This window comes from Cygnus olor, chromosome 12, assembly GCF_009769625.2.
Source record: "Cygnus olor isolate bCygOlo1 chromosome 12, bCygOlo1.pri.v2, whole genome shotgun sequence".
NCBI lineage: Eukaryota > Metazoa > Chordata > Aves > Anseriformes > Anatidae > Cygnus > Cygnus olor.
In genome coordinates, this window is record NC_049180.1 from 7,118,354 (window position 1) to 7,136,810 (window position 18,457).

General features: G+C 38.2%; 1 long non-coding RNA gene across 1 annotated transcript in view; it reads right to left on the bottom strand.

Annotated features, from left to right (window-relative positions):
- Positions 1 to 7,650: 7,650 nt before the first annotated feature.
- Positions 7,651 to 18,457, bottom strand: part of LOC121076860 — an 80,612-nt gene continuing 69,805 nt past the window's right edge. The window contains exon 3 of the long non-coding RNA XR_005823763.1: positions 7,651 to 7,809. This is a non-coding gene — a long non-coding RNA (uncharacterized LOC121076860). The remainder of the gene's footprint in view (positions 7,810 to 18,457) is intronic.

The window sequence follows — 18,457 nt, forward strand, 5'->3', positions numbered from 1 at the left end:
CTGTAGTAAAATTGAAGTCCCAACAGCTCCAATGTATTAAATATAACTTGAATATTTTTGCAAGCAGCAGGTTACTTTCCAGTATCCTGGTAAATCATTTCATGCTGCTCCTCTCTGTGGTCTCAACTAGCTAAGTTATGTTTTTTTCATTACCCCTCTTAAAATCAGGTCTGCTTCGTGTTTATACATCAAAAGTCATGTACGTATGCATAAACACTCAACATCCATAAGAATAACTTCTTATCACTGTTGTAAAAGTATATCACTGATTTATATGCCATCGGTGCATTACAAGAAGTATTTTACTATTTTATATGCATACTCATATAGTGTATAAACAAAATACATTTAAGCAAAGCTGAGGCTATGAAATGAAACGTTTGGTTTGATTGTTATTCTGCTTTTCTTTCAATTGTCCTTTCAACCTTGCTCCAATTCTTTTCATGGCATAATATACCTTTTACTCACACCATTTTAAAGTACTTATTCCCTTGTTCACACAAAGGGTCTTGAGGACTCCTTCGGAATACATGTTTCTTCTATAGTAGACATGCAAGGAAGAGTTATCACTGTATAGGGGGATAGTTGCAGTTTGAGGAAGTAGTGGGAGTTTTACGTTAATTACCCTGAAGAACACAAGTGTTTATTGTCTTATGTACTGCAATGGCCTCAGCGCTCTGCTTTGGGATCTGTATGAATATCTGCTACTTTGCCACACATTTTGAAACTTTTTACTCTAAAGAGTCATTGCTAGGAGAAAGCAAACTAATGTAGTTGCCCATGCCAGCTGCCTTCACGTTAGCATTTTCTAAGAAAGTAAATGACTGTGGGAGCTTCAATTAGGGATGTCCTTTAGCTTTTGTAGATTTAATTTTCTAAGTCTGATGTCCTTCTGCTTAGCTCTCACCACCTACTCAGAAATGCTTCTCACGTTGCCATCTCAATTGGTGGCACTTGTCTGCTTGGTCAAACGCCTAGATGTACTGTTCAATGAAGAACGGAGCTTTGAGGCTGACATTTGACACATTATCAAGCTATCTTATTACCACTTTAGGGATGTGATCAGATTAAAATGTGTGCTCTCACATGCAGATGCCAAGATTCTTGTTCATGCTGTCATTATGTCCAGACTTGAGTAGTGCAATTCACTTTTCTCTTTCTTAACGAACAAAGCTTGCTATCTCTCATCTTTCCAAACCCATTTTTACAGAGATTTATGGCTGTATCCTATTTGATGTCCCACAAATTTCAGAAATATCATTTACATAAGCTTTAAATATTGAGAAATAATTGAACTGATAACGTTGTAATAGACACCAGTTTCTTTTATCCTTTTTTTTTTTTTCTCTTTTCTGTGGAATTTTATATATACCCAATGCACACAATAGGCCAAATGCAACGTTATTTTAAATCAATTGTCTCAATGGCATTTTACTAAAACCAGGGGTGAAATTGATTTATTTATCACATACATGTCATATATACTTTGCTTTAGTGACAGAACCAGTCTTTTAGGATTAACAGCTTCATCATCATAGACTTTTGTCAAAAAGAGAAATTGAATTTTTTTTAAATAAATGAAATCTGCACATTTCTCCCCAAATTCTAAGACATGGTTCTTGAATCTTGAGAAAAGTTTCCGTTTGGAGAAAAGTCATTCATTATATTAACTCTAGTTTTGACCTCTTCTGATGCTAGGGACAGGACTTTACCATTTTAAATCCTTGGTAAAGTATTCCTTTGACTAATCTCCTATTCTGAAGATTTGTATGATATTCAGCCTACATTTCCCTTTGTTAAATATCACCTCATTAATCCTAGTTATATACCTGCTGATGGTGCTAAACAATTGCTTTCCCTTTTTGAAGTGCACAGCTTTGTAATACTAGAAGATAATTACTATATCCCCCTTAGTCATTCTTTGACCAAGCATGCATATTTAGTACTCATAATCTTTCCTTGTTAATCCCCTTATAGTTCCTGTTACTCATTCTCAAAATCTCTCAAGTTTGTTAGCAGTCTTCTAGCATGAGGCAACAGGAATTAAAGCCATTATTCTAAATGCAAGATTTACTAGTGTTGTGGATAAAGGGTCTGTTACCACAGGCTGTTTTGTTTCAGATAGATACGCACTGCATCCCATAAAATGGGACTTGTCTCCCAAATCTGAAACCCAACGTTATAGAAGCCAATGAAATGCTCTTGTAATCTGGTACAGTTTCAGTTTCCTCTTTGCTATCTTTAATAAGCATTCTGTCCATCCCGCTGAAAGTTATTCCCCCAGAGAGATCCTTTTCTTTGGGAAGTTTTTCATTCTCAGCCACATCACTGTGACAAAGTGGGAAAAAAACAAACAAACACACTTTCCTGAGTATGGGCAGATTTTCACCAAAACGTGAAATTCAGAACAGTAAAACAAAGTTAGAATTTGTACTTTAGGAGAGCTGTCAGTAATGCTAGATGGTAAAACAAGGGGCAACATCCACAAATTTCAGTGTAGGAGGCTTCAACTGGAGACTAGTAGAAATGTCTTCATTTTGAGGGTATTGCAGCTTTGGAACAAGTTATCCAGAGAGAAAGGAGAGTCATCATCTGTGGAGGCTTTCAAGGCTTGGCCACAAAATGCTGCAGCTGTCCTGACCTAGTGTTAGCAGCAGCCCTGTGCCAAGCAGAAGGTTGGAACAGATAACCTCTTACAGGTTAAATTTTTCTGATTCTGTGAGTCTGTATTTTGCTTGATGTCTATGTTAGACTTACTGGGTAGTTCCTCTAATGTTTCCTTTCATAGTCTTATATGAAAGACAGATTAAAATCACAACAAAGAATTCTGCTACAGAAAACTGAGTTGCTGTGGCAGTTCAGGCAGTGGCCAAATGTGTCCATTTCAGCTAGAGCTAAACCCAGTCATCATCTCCTGCTGGTTATCTTCTTCATCTATCACTTCTATTCTTTACTTTTTCTCCTGGAAAATAGCACCCTTCAGACTGGATGATTAATATTAAATGCATTAACAGTTTCCATAACCCACTTGTACAGAAAACAACCAGGTTAAGAACCTTGGCATTAGACATGGTTAATTAACCTGGATAATTTTGACAAAACTGGTTAAGTGAGCAACCACACCTGCAGTTATACCATCAGAGCCAAGGGGACGATAACCTCTGCAGAAAAAGGGAGAGCAGCAGTGAGCAGCTGGATGCAGTAGTGCTTAACCATGCTAAGCTGTAGTGAGAGTACCACTTCTGACTGCAATCACAGATCCCTATCAAGGAATCTGGTGGCAGGATATAAGGCTTATTGTAAAAAACACAAGGTGACTGTGAAGCCATTGTACCATGTGAAGCAGCACAAACAGCTTGCTGCACCTTCCCTAACCCCTGTTACAGAGAATTTCAAATGTATAAGGTACAAAAGGAATAGAAGAGATAATATGTATAATTCATAAGACACGTAAATTATTTCTGTTCATTTCCAGATTTAAAAGTGTGGGGGTGTTTCTGGTGTGTGAGGAGGTAAATTCATGACCATCCTGAAGAAAGGTAAGTAGGGAACTTAAAGAAGTTATAAAGAAGGGGTGGGGATCACTGCTACAATAAACAGAGCTGTCCTGTTCAGGCATCTTTATTCTATGCAGAACAGGAGCCATGAGCCTTACAGTAGTTCTCTGATGAGTTTTAAATGTTATTCCTGTCTTCAGCACTGATTTGCTGCCTCAAAAAGGAACCTCCCGAAGCAAGGCATGGGGCCAAAAGGAAGTTCTGCCTAGAAGATTTCATTGCTCATGCACAGTAAGGGCCATCTCAGGATACTTGTTTCTGTTTGCACAGAAAAGGGCACGTGCATGAGCACAGTACACTAGAGGTAGTAAACCCATTGATTTAGATATCCCCGTTGATTGGTGATGGCACCATATTTTCATAGTTTTTCAAGAAACAGGATGACCTTTTTCATCCACAGCATGAAAGTCATGTGGATCCTATTTTGGATGAAAGGTAAATTATGCAGAAAGGAGAGAGTTCTTCATAGCATTTATTATAAATATGGCTTTTTCTCAGTAGTTGAATCAAAGCTTATCAAATATACCTAGCCCAAGACAGAGGAGTAAGGAACGTGGTGCTTGCAATGGGAATGCTTATCCATAAACACAAGGCATAATCAGAATTGAGCCATGGCCAGCAAAGCAGCATTATAAAGAAAGAAATATGCGGCATCTGCATATCAGTAGACAAAGATATGTCTGTTCTGGCAATAAATTCCTCGGGAGCAAACTTCTAGATCTGCTCAAAGCTGGATTCTGTACAGAACAGAAAATCTAGCATACTTTCTGGACCTGCTTTCTCCTACCGGATGCAGTACAGATTTTTAGAAGCAGGGAGATGATAAAAACAAGCATTAGAGGAGAAATGAGACTGGATTATTCTGGGATTTTTTGGCATATGTATAAGATGGCTATGAGAAATACATTCTGCTGGACTTCTGAAAGCAGAAAGATACCATGGCATTTACAAGCCTCTTTCTAGTTCAAACAAACTCGGTGATAATGGATGAGCGCTCCCTTCATGAGAATTTCCCATTGGATTGAGTAGCATTGCCAAGGCTCCTGGTCCACTGCCAATGAGGATATAGCCAGGGTTTCCTTTTCTTCCCCTCTACTAGACGGAGCTGTAGTACAGCCAATTCAGTCTCTTATACCACAGGGGTTACAACACTGGTAGTACATGTACAATTCTTGTAGATCTCTCAGGAGACGATAAAGTTTCGGAGATAAATTTCTGGAACTAGGCAGAAATCCAGACTTTAAGGAGACAGTAAGAAATTAAAACACTCCAGGGAAGCATATTGCTGGAGAGTCCTAACAGTAAAGACCCAAACAGCCAAGGTATAAAAGGAAGCACGTTGTTCCCAGATCCTGACATACTGACATATGTCCTGACATACTGACATATGTCATCAAAAGACATTTCAGGATGAGACAGGGAGGCTCTGACTGTTAACAGAACAAGGATACTAGCAGCTAAAAAGACCCTTCTTTCCTTTTAGCCACAAGACAGGATTCCAGGTTGGGCTAATTACAAATGTTGTTGACTCAATATAGACTGAAAATAAATGGAGGGCTTTGTTTGTTTGTTTATTTTGTTGGTTGCTTTATTTTTTTTTTCTTTTGTTACTTCTTTGTTTTAAATCACACTTTCAGTATATTTTTACTTCACAAGTACTTCCTCAGATTCCCCTCCTGGCCACCTGTCAGGAGTTCCATACATTCACTACCTTAGACAAAAAATAACATCACCCAGGACATGTTAGCATTTGCAAGATTATCATTCCTCCTTATTGGCTCCATGTTCCATTGGCTCCCTGCTCCATTTTTTAATTTTATTTATTTATTTATTTACTGTGGCACTGGTTATTTAAGTCAGATGGCAGGATCTATTTTAGAACAGCAATTTGTTTCCCACTTCTTTGCTCCTGTGTCTTGAGTCTATGCTTCTGCTGCTTTGTCATGTCCCTGTACCTTTGCTTTGATCCCTCCACAGCTTTTCTTTTCTGCTGCCAGTTTTCCCTACTCTCAAATCATAGTCAGGTGTCACTGCATCATGATCACTCTGGTGTAACTCATTGTACCTTTCATTTTACCTGGGGTACTACATTTTATGCTCCACTTTTCCCTTTCAGATCCAGAAATGTAGTTATAATAAAGACCTAGCCTTCTAGTACTACACTACACTGTGTTTAGGAACATAAGGCCATCCCTATGCTCTGCCAGTTCTCCTTAGAATCTATGATACATGCTAGTTCTTTTAGTATCTCATTATATGTGTCATCGATATCTTGCTTGGCCTAAAGCCACATGGCAGCCTGACAAGATTGTGCTGCAGTTTGGCAGTTTCTGTACAGGGTACAGCTGTCAGCGTCTCTTATCCTCCATTTCAGAAAATCAGCTGGTACTGGCAAGAGATCATAAGCTAAGACTAAGCAGTAACTGTGCATCCTTTTTAGCAAAGCAAAAATGGAAAAATCATTACATAGATCGTTTTCTGTCCTAGTCTTTTTGGCAGCCCTTTCTTACTGACGGCAAATCAGATAGTTATTTCTTTTCTGTTTCAGCACTTCAAATCATATAGAATGGGTTTTCCCATCCTCCTTTTATTACTCGTTGCAAATGCACAGCACAATGCTAGAGGGAATATAAAAGGAAGGCTGCTCATTACATACATGAGCATATGCTCTGCCTGTGAAGAACATATACTCCAGCTGCTTCTGCAGGCCAGTGTCAGGAACGCAAGGTATTAGCTTCCTGAGTGAGAAATCGAAGGCTGTCTGCCATGCTGACTAATGTCCCACGTTATTATTTTATGTGAGAAACTGTGGGGATTGTATGATGTGAAATATAATAACAAGACTGAGGACACAAAGGGAAAATGGAAGAAAGAAGCAGCAGAGGAGCAAAAAAAAAGAACATCAGGAAAGTAAAAGAAAGAAAAATCAGGAAGATATGATTTACAGAGAATGATGAACGATACACCTAGCTCCTTCCACAACATCCAACCGATTTTAGGGATTATTTTTTTACATCCATTATTTGATACACTTTGGATATTGAGAAGCAAACTGGCAGCACACAAAAAGAGGACATATGAGAGTCATGCAAGCGAAGGAGATAAATAGTCAGAATAAGTCCAAGATTAGGAAAATGAAGAAAAGTGGAAGTTTTAAGGCTGAGGTGACTGTAGCAGAGATTGCTGTTATACTTTCCCTAGAGAAGCAGACACAATGAAAAGAGTCCAAGATCAGCCAAGTCAGCCCTGGACCACCTATGTGAAAGCAATGTTAATGAGCACAACCAGAGGTACTGAGCAGTCTGGGGCAGACGGAGAATGCAGAAAGGACACGAACCTGTGAAGCCACAGAGGAAGCCCGCAGGTGGTGGCTGCCAGACTTAGAGATGTAATGTTGGTACACTTAGGACCCTTAGACAACAGAATTACTCACACAAATAATTGCTCATCAGTACCAGTGAGGGAATTGCAATCTGGCCAATTACTGTGAGGCACAGGTGGCACATCTGAGTGCCTCCTACCCTATTAGTGAGCACATGCCCTCTTCCAAGGGAAACCCATTATGTTGAAATACTCCTGGAATGTTCACTGCTGTACTTAAAGTACATTTGGAGACTTATATCCCAAGCTAGGTATATGTGTATATACCAGATACACAGCGTACACAAGCAAAGTGTTGGTATGGCTCTCAAAGTTGATAATCAGTGTTCATCCACTAAGGCAAACAAGAGCTGTACAATCAGACTTGTACCATCCTGCTTCTAAGCTGTCAGAGGTCTCTGCAGCCGACTAAAAGCAGAGAGTATCTACTTCCATGGGTGGGGGGGGGGGGCAGAGTACATAAATAAAAAGCCACTCCTGCTTGTGTTGCAAGGTAAATTGCCTGCTTTGGATAAATCATGTAAAATATTTATCAATTATTGCTAAGTTGTAATGTGGGGTGTATTTCTCACCTTGATTATTTCATACTTGAATTGAATCTATATTGCACAGTGCCTTGCTAGCAGGATATACTTATATCCCCCATGTCACCTTGAAGACAAAATTGACATCAGCGGTCAAAAAACAAACTTTAAATAGATATCTTCTTTATTCTATCGAATAAGGTTTGAGACACATGAACTCCTAATGAGACCTATTTTCTCTAATACAGTTTTGCTTCATGTCCTTATCTGTACTCTGATCCCTTCTTTTCTTTTACTTTTCACCCTTTGTTTTGTTCAGAAGCCTTGTCTGCAAACTGCAGGGCCACCTGCAAAAGGAAAGAAAAAGAAAGGACTGGATCAAGGGCAGAGTGACCTATCCACATGGTAAAGGTAAATGATCTGCTCTAATGCCTGGCAGGAGCACTGTGGCTCATAGACGTGAGGACTTTGCTGGAAGAGCTGAAGCTGTCTGGAGTTACTTTCCATAGCTGAAGCCATGAAAAAGGCTGTTCTAGTGTGGATACATGACCAGCATATTTACACGCAGCCAAGATTCATGTGAATTGGTCATTTTGCAATGCTGTGCTTCACAGAAATCAAGATGTAACTTCCTGAATGCTGCTGACTCTATTGTAACCTCCTGCTAAGTTCTTCCCGTTAGACAAAGTAAAGCAGAGAAATCATACACAGATGACTTTCAGGAGTTCTGTTGTTTCCTTAAATCATTATGACAAAAGGCCACTAACGACAAGATTAAAGACAGGGGTTGATTTAGCTGGCAAGGTTTCCAGTCTGACCCCTGAAATCCATGTATACCTTCTTCACACTAACTTTTGCACTTCTTATTTACTGACAAGCGTGTAAGCACTCACACCCATACACACACACACGGATGCAGTAAATACATGCTGACCACAGATGTAGTCAGGGGCCTTTCAGCTCTTATATTGTGACAATCAGTGCCAAACGGTCAGGACAACAAAGATGTTAAAACAGCCACTGTAAGCATAGCAGTTGCTTGATCTCATAAAGAAAAAGGACAAAGACCTGAAATCTTCCTGTGCCTCAATGAAAGCCAAGTGACACAGGGAAAACCCAGGAGCAGATTTTTAAGAACTGCTATGAACCAGCAATATCTTCTGGGAGCCAGGGGGTAGCAAGTAGAAGAAGCAAGATCAGACGTTCAATCTACATCTCAAAAAGACTGTATGCCTAGGTCTCTTTCAAAAAGATATACTTTTATCACTTTGATATTTCACTTGCAATGAGGGGAAAAACTTCAAAATGATCATAAATCTAGTTGGATTTGGAAAAGAACATTAAAGTCTGAGATTGCAACTGAGCTTTTTCAACTCAACAGAACTCTCTTGAAACCTTAATTCTGCAAAATACTAAAGCATGTGCTTAATGGTAATCACCAAATGAAATCAGAGGGACTACCAGCATGCTTAGAATTAGTATGCATGCTTAAGCATCTTGCGTAAACTGAGACCTATAGCCTGTCTGGAGATGTGTTTCTTGTTGAATTCTAGTCTTCCTACTTCTCAACTATTATAATAAATACTTGCAAGCTTGCTGATTCAAAAATATATAAGTATAATATTTTTAACTGCAATGAAAACAGAGCTGGAGCTTTCATGTCTGTTACATGTCAATATGACTATTGTCTGCCTTAGCAGACAATTTTGTCTCATTTTTTTAAAAAATATATCCATCTCTTATAATAAAAGTAGAGCTTATAGTTTATTGTCCCACAACAATATAGTATTTACTTGTGTTTTGACTGGTAGCTGTATTCATGAATATAGGAAGTTATTTCTTCAATTAATGGCAAAACCTAGGGATTGTTCACTGTCCCTATTATGATATCAGATAGCATGATATGCAGAATGTCTATCATTTCTATCACTTCTAAGCACGCTATCTGCCCTGACAGACAGAACTGCCACGGCTCAATCCTGCCACTACTCTTACTTGACACCTTTGTAAAACCATCAAGGGAGACACTGAAAGTTTTGACAGGCCACTCCTATTTTTTTTTCTTATCCAGTTCTGACTGTTCTGTCTGAATGAAGACTAGAAATCACAGTTTAAGGGATAAATAAATAAAATGAAAAACATCAGGAAAAACTAAATGAAACAAAGACTGATGGAAATAATGTGCTTTAAAAAAGCTGTGCACAATATCACCATTCTCCATCCAGTATTTTGCAGTTAAAGCAGTAACTGGTACTGGTTCATGCTGGGCATCACACTGCCTTTGTAGTGTTCTAATCAACAGAAGAAAATTCTTCATCTTCGGACATCAGAAAGGCTCTTATTAATCCTTTCAGATGATGGCCAAGCTTGTCTATGTTCCAGTCCAACACACTCTAATTCAGTCTGTTTAATCCAAAGTTCTTAGGAAAACTGCAGATAAATCAGTGGCCTATATCTGATGCAGAAAGATGTACCCCATCTTCACGTCTGCCAGTGTCTTCCCATTCACTAGGTTCAATTCCACATTCTGACACTTTGCTGAAGGAGACAGTATCTGAAATAACTGGCACTTGTTAGAAGTTGATTATGTTTGTCAGGAACTGTATGACTGGAGGAACATGGCCATCAACATGCTGAGCTAAAGGAACAGCTCTGAATACCAGGTCTCCCAAACAACACGAAAGCAGGTAACATATTAGTGAACAGAAACCTAGAGCAGAAAGAGCATTTTTTTTCTGTGCTTCACACCTACTAGTTACAGGCAGTATAGAGGTCACTGCAGATGACTCTAAGTCTTTTTTTTTTTTTCTGTGCATCCTGAATAATGCATAGTGTTGAATTCTCAACTGCAAGTGCACACCCAGTGGACCAGCACACTTGGAGATCTTACACAAACATAGGTCTACAGGTGCTTCCTGGCACCTATACTCCTTTGCAATCCCCGATCATTCAGTAGGTAGGGTTGCTTTGGGTTTTGCAACATAAGACAAGGTGAAGGCTGCTCTAATTTCTTCAGGCAGCAAGTCAGTGCAGTTTGCTGATGTGTTCCCTGTATAACTCCTGCACCGGGAGGGGAAGTGATCAGCGACAGAGAAAGTGTAATACAATGATAATAAAATGCTTTTATACAGCCTCGCCTATGCAAGGGCAGTTCTTATCTGAATGCTTAATAGTGCAAAGGGAACAGAGCACGACTGAAAGTCTGTTCCGTATTTTGAAGTTAGCAAAGCTTAGGCAAGGAAAAAAGTTGTGTTTCATACTGTGGTTGTTTATGATACAACACTCTACTCAAATCCATTGTGAATTTAAATCATTAGTATACACCACATCTCCAGGTATCTCCAGCAAATCCTAGAACAGGAAAGTATATCCAACTGTTCCTGCTCTGCCAAAGTTAACTATTATTACAGCATGGAGATATAATATTAATTTTGTTCCAATGAAATTGGCTGGCATATGTGTTTCTGTGAGCCAGGCAATAGGTCATTACTGAAATAGCAAAACAAACCTGTTCCCATTCTTGTTCCAGCACACTGCATTTAGATTTTAAGATCATAACTGCTGGATACCTCTCCTGCAATGATGTACAAGACACACTCTGCCAGAAGCTATATTCTTTCATAAAATGACTTTGCTGTATCTTCCTTTTCCAGACCCATCTCAATATAACAAAATTTAACAGTCCTGCAGACAATGCCAAATATCCCTCATTCATAATTAAGGTGAAGGCAAGTGGTACAAATCTCTAATTATCTTTTATGTCATATTTATTTTCTAGTAAATTATTAAGTAATGATTTATAACCCAAATTCCATATGTGTACCTGCTAATTCAGGGGGAAAAATATCAGCCCTTCATACTCATTCAGCTAATGGGCATTGCTAATTGAAAAAATGTTCTTTGCACAAATCACTAACTTTCCAATCATTTACTTGTAGAGAAGTTTGAAAACTGAAAAAAAGAAATGAAAAGATAAAAAAAAAGAGAGAGAGAATCAGTGGAACTTTGAAACTTGGGTATGGCACTATGCTGAGCTCTCCCTCCTCTGTGCAGGCAGCAGGCAGAGTTCAGTGACAGAAATATCCTGTCGCCTCATATTAGCTTCTGCAGAAGTAGGAGGTTGTCAAGAATAACTGAAGTTTGAAAACAGAGTCTATATCCTATGCATTCTTTTTAATGCTCACTGCACTTCCTGCAGGCAGGATGTTTTCTGCAGTCGCATGTCTTGATGATCTCACACTGAAGTGCACTAATCTCTTAGGACCAGGATTTCAATAAACTTTTTAATCAAGGCTACAAAAATGTGTCTGAACCTGAGAACATCTCTGGATTCTTTCACTGAATTGAATTTTTCCTGCAAAAGAGGTTTCCTGATCACAGCTAAGGCTGCCTCCTGTGCTGGACAAAAGTCCTTGCCAGAGTCTTCACTCCATCTGGAGCCGTTGCTTTTGTGTCAGGACTGGTCCTTTGATAGTGGCAAAGAAAATCCCTGAGCACCATCAAGCCAGGAAGAGCAGAATCAGAGACTACCTACTGCAAGAGCAACAGTACCAAACCCTGTAGCCTTTCTTCTCAACTTTTCTTTCTTTTTTGGGGAGGGGCGGTGGGGGGAGAGTCCTATTGTTTTCTTTCAAGGTCCAAGCAACTTCTCTTCGCAGTCTAGGTTTTCGTGTGTGGACTGTAAAGTCAGAAAGCTTGGCTGTGCCTGAAATGCCTTCTTATATGCATTTCTGTATGCTCTAAAAATCAATTTTTCAGGTTGAAATTACCACATACTTTGATATGCTGACGAAGTAGAAGAGACCGAAGATCTAAAAACATTCTTTCTTTCTTCTTTGTAAATTTCACAGTCTTTGGGGAGCTGATTTGTAATTTTTGACCTGTTGTAGTTGCCAATACTGAGAATCAGTTCTAAGCAGCCAGTCTGCTTTTCACCTCCCCTTGGGGTAGATGTGTAGACAAGGCAGAATGGCTGCTTTGTACACATGCACCCCTCTGTACCTATCCCTGAATTTATTAGCATCTGACAACAGGTGCTCTTTATAAAGCAGCTGCAAAGAGTGCTGAAAGGATTGCTGCTCTCTGGTTCCCCTAAGGCATTTTGGTCTGCTCTCAGGAAACCTCTTGCAGCTGATGCAACTCCAATCCATCCACCACTACAGGAGAGAAGCAAAGCAGAAATTTGTCCTGTAGTGTACATATATATACACCATGACTTTGACTTTAATGCTGTTAACCAGATGCTCTCCTCAGTTACACGTTTATTTTTCATAATGTGTTTAGCTGCAGTATCCACATGGCTAACCCTGGCCTCACAGCCACCATGCATTTTGTGCTGTGACTATGAACTAAATGAAGCCTGCAAACACCTAACATTGTAGACTTAAAGGAAAAAATAGATGAGCAGGTAGTGCCTTGCCAACACCTTTGTTAGTGTTAGAAAAACAGATTATTTAGTACGTAACATTTTTCTGACCCTAAACTTCAGAGTAATTTAAATTTCCATTGTTAACACTTTACAAGTGACTCAGAATCATTTTCAGGAAGGTAGATAGAAAAACTATCATATTTAATAGAATTTAAAGAAGAGAATTAATCCATTCATAAAGTACCATATATTAACCTCATTGTCTGTTTCAGGATTCTAACCTCTAAAGTTGATACAAAGGTAACCTGAATCTCCCTTGTGAGAACTATTCATATCCATTAATTGTTGCAATACAAGATACTGTGGGTTTGAGCTGGTTGCCAGTTCTTCAGTAGCTGAAATGTACTCAGCAGGGTGGAGGACACCACTGGGACTCATTTGACTCTGACTTTCACATTAATTTTGCTGTGCTGTGAAGAGCAAAGACAAAATCAATGTCCATCAGTGATTATTCAAGGTAAAATATCTAGTGATATTGAATACCAATGGTAGTAGTGAGCATTAAACTTACTTAAAAATTGTGGAGTTGACAAAGCCATTAATTCCAGTTCCATGTCATTTTCAATGAGGCATATGAGTTTAGAAAAATACAACGATTATGATGAAAATACCGGATTACAGTTCCTGGCAAGCTAGGTTTTAAATCAACAAAAAGTATCATGCATATGATCTTTTTGCAGTGTATAGTTCAGGAAAGGTTTGAATCATGCAAGGACTTGCTGAGTCTCTGTAAAGAACACTCCTGAATGAGGCAGCTAGTCACTGTAACTGCTGTATTAATTTTGGCAATGGATTGCTTGTTGGTGGCTTCAGCACTGAGTGTAGGAAAAAAACACAAGTTATGTGACAGCTCTCCCACACCAGTCTTGTTTGCCCTTTTCTCATTTCTCCCCAACAAACTCTACATGACATCCCCATTTAGTTAATGGGAATTTATCAGATTTCATCATATAACTCAAAACTTTGCAAACATAGCGACAACAAACTGAATGAGTGTAAGGGTTTATATTGACAGTTGTTATGAACATTTCTCAAGTTTTCCCCTGAGATTTCTCATAAAGCCATTTTCCTTTTTTTCTCTTAAATTTCCCTATTATTATTCCAGTGCTATTGGTTATGTCTCACATTCATAAGAGTTCTTGAAGCACAGTGTTTACTTTGGCAAAAGGATAACTGGTAGCCCAGTTCTTCTCTCCTGTAAACCACTGACATAAAATCAGATCCATTATGCTGAAAAGGCTTCATTGGTATTCAATGGAAATACTTTTCTTCATCCCAATGAAATTTTTTAAAAATTACAACACTGTGGTAAAAAATACTTTGAAAAACAAATCTGAACGACTATTTAGTCTTGTCTTCCCCAGAAAATAATTTAGCTTATATGGAAGGTGGGCAACTTTCAGACAGAAATCAGTAACAAAGAAAAAAAAAAAAAGAAAATTCTTGTTAGAAAAAAATAAGTTTTGAGGAAAATGTTTTACTAGGCCTAATTAGTAAAGATTATGTTTTGGAATACCATCAGGACGGGAGGATTAATCAGCCAGTTTTGATAGTCTCTAGGCAAACACTAGCAGAGATGCTGAGAACCATCTTGCAAAACTGTTTTTTATTGGATTCTTCTAGCAGTATCCAGAAGGTGACTGACACGCAAGAAGTGGCAAAACATTGTCAGTTAAGCCAAATATTGTCGTTTCAGATTTGGAATATCTTTGCAAAGCTGGAACTCAGAGTTGCTTTTTGTTTACAGCAAGTTAAGGGATGAAGTGAACATACCCAATACCTGTTAAAATCACAGTTTCTTTAAAAGACAGTTTACATAGTGCAGTCAACAGAAATTTTTTTTAATGTAAAGAAATCCAATGTATTAAGAGGGCAGAAAGAAATCCTGAAGAAGCCAGTAAGTCCCTCCCAAAACACAGACAGCTCAAAACAATGCTGAATGCAAGCAGAGCAAACAGCCAAATGAGAAATGCCACCAAAAGAGTCTAATAAATTATTGTCTTTGATTTTCTTGTTTCTAAAGCTCTAAGTACTATTCACAGTCTTTGACCTATAGCAAAGTCTTGTTCACAAGACAGAGAGAAAAATGAAATAGGATTTAAACAAACAAAATCTACTTAAAAACATAAGCCACAGGGGGGATGGAATTTTTCTCCTATCTTCATTTTACAGTTTGTCCTTTATTCTGGCATCAAAATTGTTAACTAATTAAGTACTTTCTTCTAAGTAAAATTCCCACTGAATATTTATTTCTACTCTAATGATGCTTTTTTGCATCTAGCCATAAAAAGACTAGCAGTATTTGAACACATTAATCTCTGCAGTTAAGCAGACAATAAAACCCCTACAGTGCCCCTCTGGTACCACAACTGTTTCATTCTTTGAGGTAGCAATGCTTTCCAATGCAGTGCCTGTGCAGCACAAAGTATGGCCCTAATTCTATACTGATCTGCCCTGGCAGAAAATGCATCTGGCTAGCTGTCCAAATCACAGTCAAGACCAGAATGTCATCAAAGTATTACAAGGTTTACTGTACAGATCTGCTTGAAAATTAAGTTTAATAGAAGCTGAGTCAGAATCTTCAAATACAGCTAGAAAATGACAGAGACAATGAAATTAAAAGAGAGAAAGAGGCAGAGTCTGACACTGGGATAATAATTACCTACATTCAGAGAATGATACATCTACACTGAAATTGCTGGACACAGTTATTTGATGGTAATACTTTCTAATTGGTCATTTATAGGTAAAGCACATTGATATTACTGTCTCCAGTTTAGACACTCAAACACAAAACTCCTTTTCCAAAGTGATAGTTTGTCTCAGAATCAGAACTAAAACCAGCTCTCCTGCCTCCAAATGCCATGCCCAATTAGCTAAACCATAGTTCCCCACAGGAGCAGAATCTGCACTCATACAAGAAAATCTGTGTGCATGCTACTCAAGGAAATTAGAGTGTAGCTATAAATCTCAGCTAGTAGCTGCTGTCTGGCCAGCTGCCCAAATTAAGGCCAGAGGTGTTCTCACTGTGGAAGAAAATATTTGCTCCTTGTAAATTGATTTTTGTTTCTTCATCCAAAGGAAAAAAAAAAATCAGCCACGCATCTCCAACCTTCTCAATTTAAAATGTCACACGATACAGCCTCATTCAGGTGACACTCTAAATTTATCTCATGTGATGCATTGTAAGTTCAAGGGACACACCAAGGAGAGTTCAGTGACATGATAATTATATCTCCAGCAAGAACATCCACTTAAAAAAAAAAACAAAACTAGGTATATGTATCCTTTTGGAAGGATGGGACATTAAAGAGATGGTTCTTTTGTTCTTATTTTAGAAGAACTATTACCACACCTCTCAGTAGCCAAAAAAAAGTGGCAACAACCTTGACAATACACACACAGTTTAAATCCACTTGCTGAAGAAAAGCCCATAGAGTAACAATAGAAATATATATTCAATGTTTATATTGATAGCTGCATGCTGTTTAACTAGGAGGTTTTGAAATGGAGATTAGTGGCTGAAGATGATAATGTTCAGGTTCAGGATGTGGCTTTTCAAAAAGTAGTTTTGAAAATAAATGCAATGTGAAGCAGGTCTATTGGTTCAGGTAATTCTGAATTATATGACTTCTGTAGAAGGAACGATTGACTCAACTTCTGTTATTATTAGTCAGAGCTCTTATGCCCCTGCTGCTGGAGAAAAGTTCATAAACTCCGGTTTGCCCAAGATGTATGAGCTACAATATGCTTATCAGAAGTTACCTACTGTTTTATCTTTCATTACACATTTTCAGCATCTCATTCTTCCATTGCCATACAAGGATGTGAATGAAGGTGGCCAAATGGATCATGTCAAATTGCATCCCCATTTATATAAAAATGTATTGTATCACCATACAAGAAAAACAATTCTAATGCCAATTTATCATGACTGTTCCTGAAACATCATCACTGAAACATGGGTTTCTGCAAGTGTCTTTATCAAAAAGGTTTAAAATGGCTCTTTTGGCATCAACTAGAGAACTAAATTCTCTCAGAAGCGCATTTCTGATGACAGATTTTTAACTACTGGCACTTCAAGTAAAGCAATGCAGCAATAAAACAGATTTCTTTCCAGCACATGATCTCCACTGGAAAAACCTTCCAAGCATGCAGTTTCTCTAATGTTTGACAGTCATTCCTGCATCATAACCTAGAGTGAAATGTACTGTAATGTAATATACACATACCTGAGACAGTTTTAAACTCTAGAATCTGAGGGTCAATCGCAGTTTAGCAGTGCCAGCAGAGAATTCAGTGTACATTGTGAAACCTGTGTGAGGATCTAGGTACATACTTTGAACAGTATTCCTGTCCTGAGCTCTGTATTGCTCCTTAGGTCATCCAGAGGGATCCTAGCTCAAACATAAACAAGCTATACACCTACAGCAACATCTGTAATATAGACATGTTAAATTCCAGATAAAGAGAAAACATTGTCTTGAACCCCATTACTAGATCTTGTTGTATCACATTAGGAAGCTATTCAAGAGAGAGCAGCAGATGCAATTAGTCAGTATTATTCATTTAATAAACTGTCCCTTAACTGTTAATCTTTGGCAGAACGGTGATTTGCCAACCAATAAAACATTTTTTTTAGGCTATTCCACCAATACTACTGTACTCTTTGTAATGCACATCTTTAAAAATCCATTTGTTTCATTATGGTGTCCCCCTAGTGAAAACAGCAATAATACTAAAAGGGTTTTTGTATTGGTACTTATCTTAAACTACTACATATTTTGCTGAATGAATGGGTAGAGATTTGGATGTGACTTTGAAAATTAGTTTTAATAAATTGTCAGTCCCTCAATTCAGTGAAATGTTTGCCAGAGATGAGTATTTGCTATCATCAGTACTTGCACCGCATCTCAAGGGCAGAATTAAAACATACTTCTAACTCAAACAGACATAAATTGCAGGAAGAATCCTTTCAAAAACAAAGGGCTGAAGGCCGTGTCATAAAATGCCTCCACTACTTCTCTGTTTTTCATCTTTCTGGCAAGGTGAGTGTTCTGACAAATAATCTTTTGAGAGCAGCCAGGAATGCAAAAGAGATTATTAAAATGGAGAGAGACATCATGACATTACTGTTATTAGCTGATGCAGTTTAACTGGGTAGATGCCCAGCCTCACACTATGTTTAAGAATAATGGAGCTCCCAGAATACTTTGTCCTTTTCTTACTACAAGAAAAATTGAATACATGGCTTTCTGAAACATTAGCTCAGAGAAAGTTACCAAATTATGTTATATGCCTGGATTTTTATCTGGTACTTTAAAGATCAGGTTAAGTCAGGTGTCAGTGAATTACACTGTTAAACAGTGTATACATGACTCTCTTTGTTAGAAACAACTGGATGCTCATTATTTGTGAGGCTCCAAAGTAAAGCTTCTAGACAGCTAGCATATATTTTACTTTATTCACTAATTATTTGCACAGAGCTGTTCCAGCCCAGATCATTTGCTTTTAACTATTAGAAGGTAGCAAAGCTGGCTCCTGTCAGGTATTGATTTAAGTGATTC